Source organism: Poecilia reticulata, linkage group LG15 (assembly GCF_000633615.1).
Source record: "Poecilia reticulata strain Guanapo linkage group LG15, Guppy_female_1.0+MT, whole genome shotgun sequence".
Lineage (NCBI taxonomy): Eukaryota > Metazoa > Chordata > Actinopteri > Cyprinodontiformes > Poeciliidae > Poecilia > Poecilia reticulata.
Genome location: NC_024345.1, coordinates 28,081,251 through 28,088,813, shown reverse-complemented (window position 1 = coordinate 28,088,813; position 7,563 = coordinate 28,081,251). Strand labels below are relative to the sequence as shown.

The following is a 7,563-nucleotide window of genomic DNA, read 5'->3' as shown; positions in this document are numbered from 1 at the left end:
ACCTGAAGGACATTTCCAGGATTAAAGGACGGATGTCCTGTCAAGAAATAGAGAAACTTGTCCATTTAGTCGTTTTGATTACCAAAACCGGTCTCCCTAAAGAAATCAATCAAAAAGCTGCAGCTAGTTTATAAACCAATGAATACATTAAAGACCTGCTGACCTACTCTCTCCAGAACCAGAACCAGACATTCAGTTTCTATTCTCCACTAATCTGGAACAAACTTCCATCCATCCATCCATCCATTTTCTTAAACCCTTGTCTTTCAGTGGGGTCGGGAGGGTTGCTGGTGCCCATCTCCAGCTAACGTTCCGGGCGAGAGGCGGGATTCACCCTGGATGAATCCCAGGGCAGGTCGCCAGTCTGTCGCAGGGCAACACAGAGACACACAGGACAAACAACCATGCACACATACACTCACACCTAGGGGCAATTTGGAGAAGCCAATTAACCAATGCCAATTAATGTTTTTGGACTGTGGGAGGAAACCAGAGTACCCGGAGAAAACCCACGCATGCACAGGGAGAACATGCAAACTCCATGCAGAAAGACCGGGGCCGGGAATCGAACCCAGAACCTTTTTGCTGCAAGGCAACAGCTCTACCAACTGCGCCACTGTGCAGCCCGAACAAACTTCCAAAAAACTGCAAAACATTCGAAACACTGAGTTCCTTCAAATAAAAGCTAAAATCCCGCCTGTTTAGAGTATTACCTGGAAAACTGATTGATATATTTGATGATGATTAATCTTGATGATTCTTGATGGTATGTGATCAAACTGCTTGTTTTATGACTGATTACTGTATTTTGTTTTTCTCATGTAAAGCACTTTGTGGCTGAATAATGTCAAATAAACTTGACTTGACTTGAAAGGCTCTCTGGACTCCTCGTCAGAAAAACCCCTTAATGTGGAAAAATAATCAAACAAGGCCTATTAAGTCTGAATAATACTTTCTTTGTGGTGCAATAAGTTGCAATACTTTGCATTTTATGCACTGCATGGGTAAAGCCAAGAGGCTATATGTCCACACTATAACTTTTCTACTTGGGCACTAAAGGGAAAATCAGGATCACTTCTTAAAATATTTTTGTGGTTGGTTTGAGGTATTTTCACACACTACACATCACTCTTTTCCATCTTTCAGCTCTTAGCGCTCATTGAAAAACACTGAATATTGTAAGGGGTTTTTTTCTCCACTTGTGGCAGACTTTGGCGTATCCAAAGCCTGAGGAGTGCTACGCAGCACCTGTAAGTCCACTTGCTTCCTTGTCTGTAACCACAGGCGAGGACAGGGGGGCGACGGGGCCGTAGAGTTTTCCCAGGCTTGGCCAAGGTGAGCATAATGGCTGCTGTGTTCCCCCTCTCACTGCATCTCCTGCGAGATCTCTTTGAACCGGGCGGCCATGTCAGCGGCTCCCAGCCCCCAGCCGCCATGCCGACCTTCATGTGCCCACAGGGAGCGATAGGCTGGGCGCCGACAGATCCAAACAGCGTACAGCACGAACACACACACACACACACAGGCGGGTGTGGGTTTTGGGCTTTTTGCCTGCAGAGGACGGGGGTATGAAATAAAGAGACGCTGCAGGAATATGAAGTTTTACAAGCTGCGAATGCAAGACTGCGCCATAAAAATTCTTTGTTGCCTTTTTGTTTTACAGGTGACTTATTATGCTGCCTTGAACAGGTTATTATAGCTCTATGGGCCATAAGAAACATTTTCATTACATTTTTTGTTCAAAATTATTCTGTGATAATGAGATTTTAGTCTGGTCAGTTCTGCCCACACTGCAAAAACACGAAATTTTAACAAGTATTTTTGGTTTAGTTTCTGTTGCAAATATCTTAGTATACTTGAAATAAGACAAATTAACTTAAAAGAAACTTGTTTAAAGTAAATGATTCCTTAATATTGATGAAAAAGTCCTTGTTCCACTGGCAAATTATTTCACTCATAACTTGGAAAGAATAGCTTAATCTGCCAATGGAATATGAACTTTTTCATCAATATTAAGGAATTATTTACTGCTGCTGTTGGCCACGCCCCCCAACTCACTTACACTCACACGTGAAAATGGCTGCAAACAGATGCACAATTACTCAAACGTACATCTTTGAAAAGCAGAAATAGGGCCTCCTGTACAGCCAACAAACATGCATCAAGTGGTTTCTGGATGGTAAGTCAACCACAAAATACTTGTCTTTTCCAGCAGCCATTGTACAGTGCATAAAGCGATAAAACCAGCTGACCAGAAGTGCTGGAGCTCAGCTTAGGTTGCTAGGTAACGGGCTGAACTCTGCTGGGGTTGCTAGGTAACAGGCTGAGCCTGCTGATTTGTGACATTATATTCTGAAGGTTTTTTTAAATGGGGATTTTCCAGTCATCAAAAAACATTACGTTATTGACAAAAAATGGCTGAGAGATTTTTTTAGAAGCAGTACAAACACAAATGGATGTACAAAAACATGCGAAATGTGAATTTTGCATAATAGGTCCCCTTTAATTAACATAATTCATGTCTGTTATTGTCAAATGCTAAATGGGGAGGTTTTTCTACAAGCATCATAGGTTTGCTTCTCCTAAAGTTGGCATGTTTCACTGCTGTCTTGATACATTAGCCCACAGAAGACGGAAAACAATCAGAAAGACAAGGGAACCTATGGTTGTTTGCAGACATGTTGGCAGGAAGGAGTCTTAATGGATAATGCTGCTTGCAGATGACATTGTGATTTGTAGAGACAAGAGGTGGCTGGTACAGAGAGAGAAGAAATGTTTGCAGCTATTACAGAGGAAAAACAAAACACACACTGCTGCTACTTTCAAACTTTACTGTTTCAAGATAATCAGATCTAAAATCTGAAACAATAGATCCAGTCCTTGTCTTAACAGGACAGGCTACTCAAAGTTGATGGGAAGTTGCATTGAGATAAATACAGGACAATCCCAGAAGAAAATCTGTTACAAGTTGTAAAAGACCAAAGACTGGACCAACAAATGACATAAACCCACAGCTACAATACATGAGTTACAGACAAAGTCCTGACTTCAGCCCAATTCAGAAAAATGAGCTTCACCAGCCAACCTAACTTACACTATGTTGTAATAAACAAAAAGGAAAAAAGAACAGTTTCTAGATGCACATCACCTGGCTACTGTCTGGTTGGATTTTATTTATGAAAATGAGAGAATATAAATGGATGCTACTATTTTCAGATCTATATTAGATCACTTTTCATTCAACAACATAGTTCTGGATCACCACATTAAGGTTTGTGGTACTAAAAGAGGGTGAAAAGTTTTAAAAGATCCTTCACGCTCAGTCAAACACCTTGCAGAGGAACGTGACTCTGGCTGCTCAGGTAAAGTACACAGCTGTGGTGCTGGCGCACGATCAGACAACCCGCTTCCTCTATCAAAGGTCATCATGCTGCTATTTATACTATTGCCATTTAAATCTGCGTTACAGTGACACAGCAAAAGCAGACACAATGGGTGGACATGAACTCATGCCAAAATACAGAGAATGCAAAAAGTAATAACAATGCTGTGGCTCCGTTTTTTGTTTTTTCATTTTATTCACAGCACGAAAAACTTTATTCTACCAGGAACGACCACAGCGCAACTCCTGATTTCTTTCCTGCATTTAACCTGCAGGAAAGAAATTAGATTTTGTGAAACTGTATTTTTTAAACACAGTTTAAAAAATACAGTTTCCTTCATTACCCCAGCAACCAACACAGCTTAGCCTGGGCGCAGTTTGGAGTTGTGTGTGCACGCCCCTCAAATCAGACTCCTTCTCTGTTCACCAGGAAATTGGTTTTTTTTTGTTTTTTCCAATTTAAAAATATCAACTTAAAAGTACAGTTTTCTTCAATCTCCCATCTCAGCTCATTCCCTGCATTCAGATGAAAAAAAAATTATTTTAAAAAGTGTAAAAAGTTATTTTTTAGTGTGTTCGCACATGTGAACCATTTCGAATTGAGACACCAAGGAAGAGTTGTTGTCTCTTTCTGGATAAGTTCAGCCATATCCATCCTGGCTCCTTCTCTCAGATAGCAGCTTTTATGGATCTTGGTCCTTCGTCTCTCCAAGAGTGTAAATCGCTCTCCCAGGGCTCCACGCGCTTTCCGTTATTCCTGACATTTATCTGGACGCAGCAGACGCACCGCGGCTCCCTAAGGGCCACGAGAAATGGAGGCTGTGATACAAACAAGATCACGAACCAGGATGATGATTCTCCTCGTGGATTTTATATTTTTCCTGCTTGACAAATGAGAGCCTGAAGTCTCTGTGGAAAGACAAAAGAAGCTGCAGAACTTGAGGAGTTTCACGTTTCCTCAAAGTTATGGGACCCAGAATCACTTTCTTGGAAGCGAGTGCATCCATGTGCAGCTAAAGCTGATTCATAGGATACGCCACACATCCAACTGAGGAGTCATAAATGAAAAGCGGATGACTGCAAATTCCCTGGTTCTTCTGTGTGTTTGTGGTAAAATAGCCAGGCTGCTGAAGAGATTTTAAGTATATTTGGCAGGTAAAGCAAGCAAAATATTATGAGCAGTACTACTTCGACATATTTTTAACCCTTATAGGCCAAGGTCTATATGGCCATTCCGGCGCGCAGTCTTTCTCTTCTCAGTGCGTCAGAGCTCGCTATGAAGCCATGCAGCGATCGCTAGCAAAACTACTACTAACACTACACACACCACAAACTCTAAATAACATACKTRCTGTATAAAAAAMCYWWYSRAAMMMYYYTWRKWAAAWYCMMMRSMWYMAWTYYYCCYWRKYYYYTKSCSKWWYCMAAWYCMMCCCCCCCTCGTTTGTCCCCACGTGTCTCCGTTCTACCAAGCAACAGACCGTCAACACATTTTCATTGGTTGTGTCGAAATGTGGTACAGTTAGACCCCCACACAATAAGGCGGAAATGATCGATCATATTCCTGCCTTTATTTTCAAGTAAATAACCACAAAACCAATATAAAAACACCACTTTTATAAAGTTTGAAGTCCGTACTGTCCACCAGAGGTGAAATGAACACTCGGTATGCCGTTTGTGTTATTACGAAGCCTTATAAATGTGTCACGTGCTCGCCCGCTCCACAGCGGGCTTCGTCCCGGTAGGGCTAAGTAAACGTAAAAAGTGACCATCCAAGAAATTACCCAAGAGTAAAAAAGTATTTGGTAAATACTTTTTTCTCATTTAAAATGCAACTCAAGAAACACTTTAGTCTCCCAGCAACCACTGCAGCCGTGTCTGGGCGCAGTTTGGAGGTGTGTGCACGCCCCTCAAATACTGAGGAACTGATGAAGTTTTCAATCATTTAATATTTAAAAATGACACCATCAGATGGACCAAAATATAAAGTTTGGTGGAAATTTTGGTATTTTAAGGACCAAAATGACAATAATTCATAGACATAACAAAAAATAACAAAATCAGGCAAAGATTTTGTTATTTTGAAATCTATTCACTGTGTAGTGAATAGATTTCCAACTCCCCCAAAAATCTGAAATCTCTGAGAAAGTTGTGTAAAAATGCAATTTATCTTATGTTGCAACTGAAAATCTAAAGAACTCCAACCTTTAATTAGAGTTTTTATTTATAAAATCACCTGCCAGCGCCACACAGGTTGGCATCTCTGCTTTTAAATCTTAATTTATAAATATTTTAAAACGAGGAGTAAGACGCCACACCAAAGCGGTTTGTTTTGGTGGCTGATAGCCAGATTTTTTTTTTTCCGTAACTGATTTGCAGTTGCGTTTTTTTCTTCATAATTGCTCTTAAAGACATGCCTCCAGCTCCATTTGTGCTACTTGTGGTTGCATCTTTAATTGCATAAAGATTAAATTGTGGTTAAAAGAAGTGTGTTTCCCTTAATTAAATATTTCCACTTATTTTAACAATGTTTTTGAAAGTCAACTCAGTGAAACACTGTGATATTGATCATGGGTGTCAGGTTTAAATGTTGTTAAATGTTTAATTTAAAAATAACAAAAGGTACAAACTGCAGATAAGTATAAACTAGAAAAAAATAAACAGTCAGAACTACAAAGCTCTTACAAAAATCTTTGAATCATGGTCGTTTTTGGGAGGATTTCTCTCTGTTTTTGTCCGAACAAGTCCAGAGAAACTAATCCGTAAAACTACCCTGGTTCCTTTAAAGTTCCCTGCAGCAGAAAAGCATCTTTTATTTACCAGGAACTCCCCCGACATGAAAATCTATTTTTTCTGGTTGATTCCTTATGCAGAGCTACAGATTCCTGTCTGAGAGAAAGTCTAAAGAACAAAGAGGTTAAATAATATTTAAATCAACTCCAGAAAACCCCAATAATTCAAACTGTTCCCTCTGAAAGAGGCACACAGGACATAAAACTACTCAATTTAAACTACCAGCGAGACACAAAGGTCAATGAATTAACAATGCAAAAATTAGTTTGATAATTTTAATTTTTTTTATCTCATTTAGCTTTACTTGCTAAACAAATGTGTTTTTATTAATTAAATCTTTTTACACTGCAAAAACACAAAATGGTACCAAGTATTTTTGTAGTTTCTAGTGCAAATATTTTCCATTCAAATTCAAAAATACTTTATTAACTCCAAAGGATAATTAAATATTATTATGAAATAAGACAAAACTAACTCACAAATAAATTTCCATTCAAAAATATAGGAGCTTTTTATGTCAATAATTTTAATATTGATGTAAAAGTACTAGATTATTTCACTCATAACAGGGAAAATGTGTTGTTATAAGAGAAAGAGTCATCCTCATTTCAAGTGTACTAAAACCTATAAATACTTGGTAAGATTTGGCAACAAAATTGTGGCCAACAAATTTTTACCATTCATGACTTCTGGTCAGGGGCCGAACAAAACCATTTCAAGACCCTAGGGCCCCACTTTGGACACTCTTGGCTTAGAGTATTAAATTAACCCAACAATCATAACTTTGACTATGTGGAGAGAAAATATAAGACTCACCTGAATAGAAGTTGCAGTTCCAGCAACGTCAGTCGACGTCATGTTGCGTCAGCAGTCACTCTACTGCGCATGTCACCTTCAGAACGACAAAAATACATTATTCTAACTATTTAAACTATTTACAATTATTCTAATGAAATAATTTACAACTAGCAGCCAGTGCAGATCACGTCTTTTCGCCCGGCGCACCGTTGCGGCATCTGCAGAGTGGAGGTTTTATTTTTAGCACACCATTTCTGCACCTCCACTGTCTCTGGTTCAATCCGCTGCATTTTTAATTTTTGAAGGCATAATTTATCCCCTGCCTTGACTGATGCAGCTACATCTTCATTTCCCCTAAGATTGTGAACAAACTAATTAATAAGTTTACTTTTCCTTTGTATGCTAATCTCACTGAGAGCTGATGATTTTACCGTGAACAAAATTGCTAAAAAAAATTAAAATAGAAAGTAAACATCCGACTATGGTCCTGTTGGTTTCATCGGAACATGATCTGCAGCTCTCACTGGAGCGGTTCGCAGCCGAGTGAAGCGGCCGGGATGAGGCTCAGTGCCTCCAAATCCGAGGCCATG

At 39.4% G+C, this 7,563-nt stretch overlaps 1 pseudogene; it reads left to right on the top strand.

Moving 5' to 3' along the window:
• Window positions 1-1,344: 1,344 nt before the first annotated feature.
• LOC108166931 (olfactory receptor 13F1-like) overlaps window positions 1,345-7,563 on the top strand; it is a 21,269-nt pseudogene continuing 15,050 nt past the window's right edge.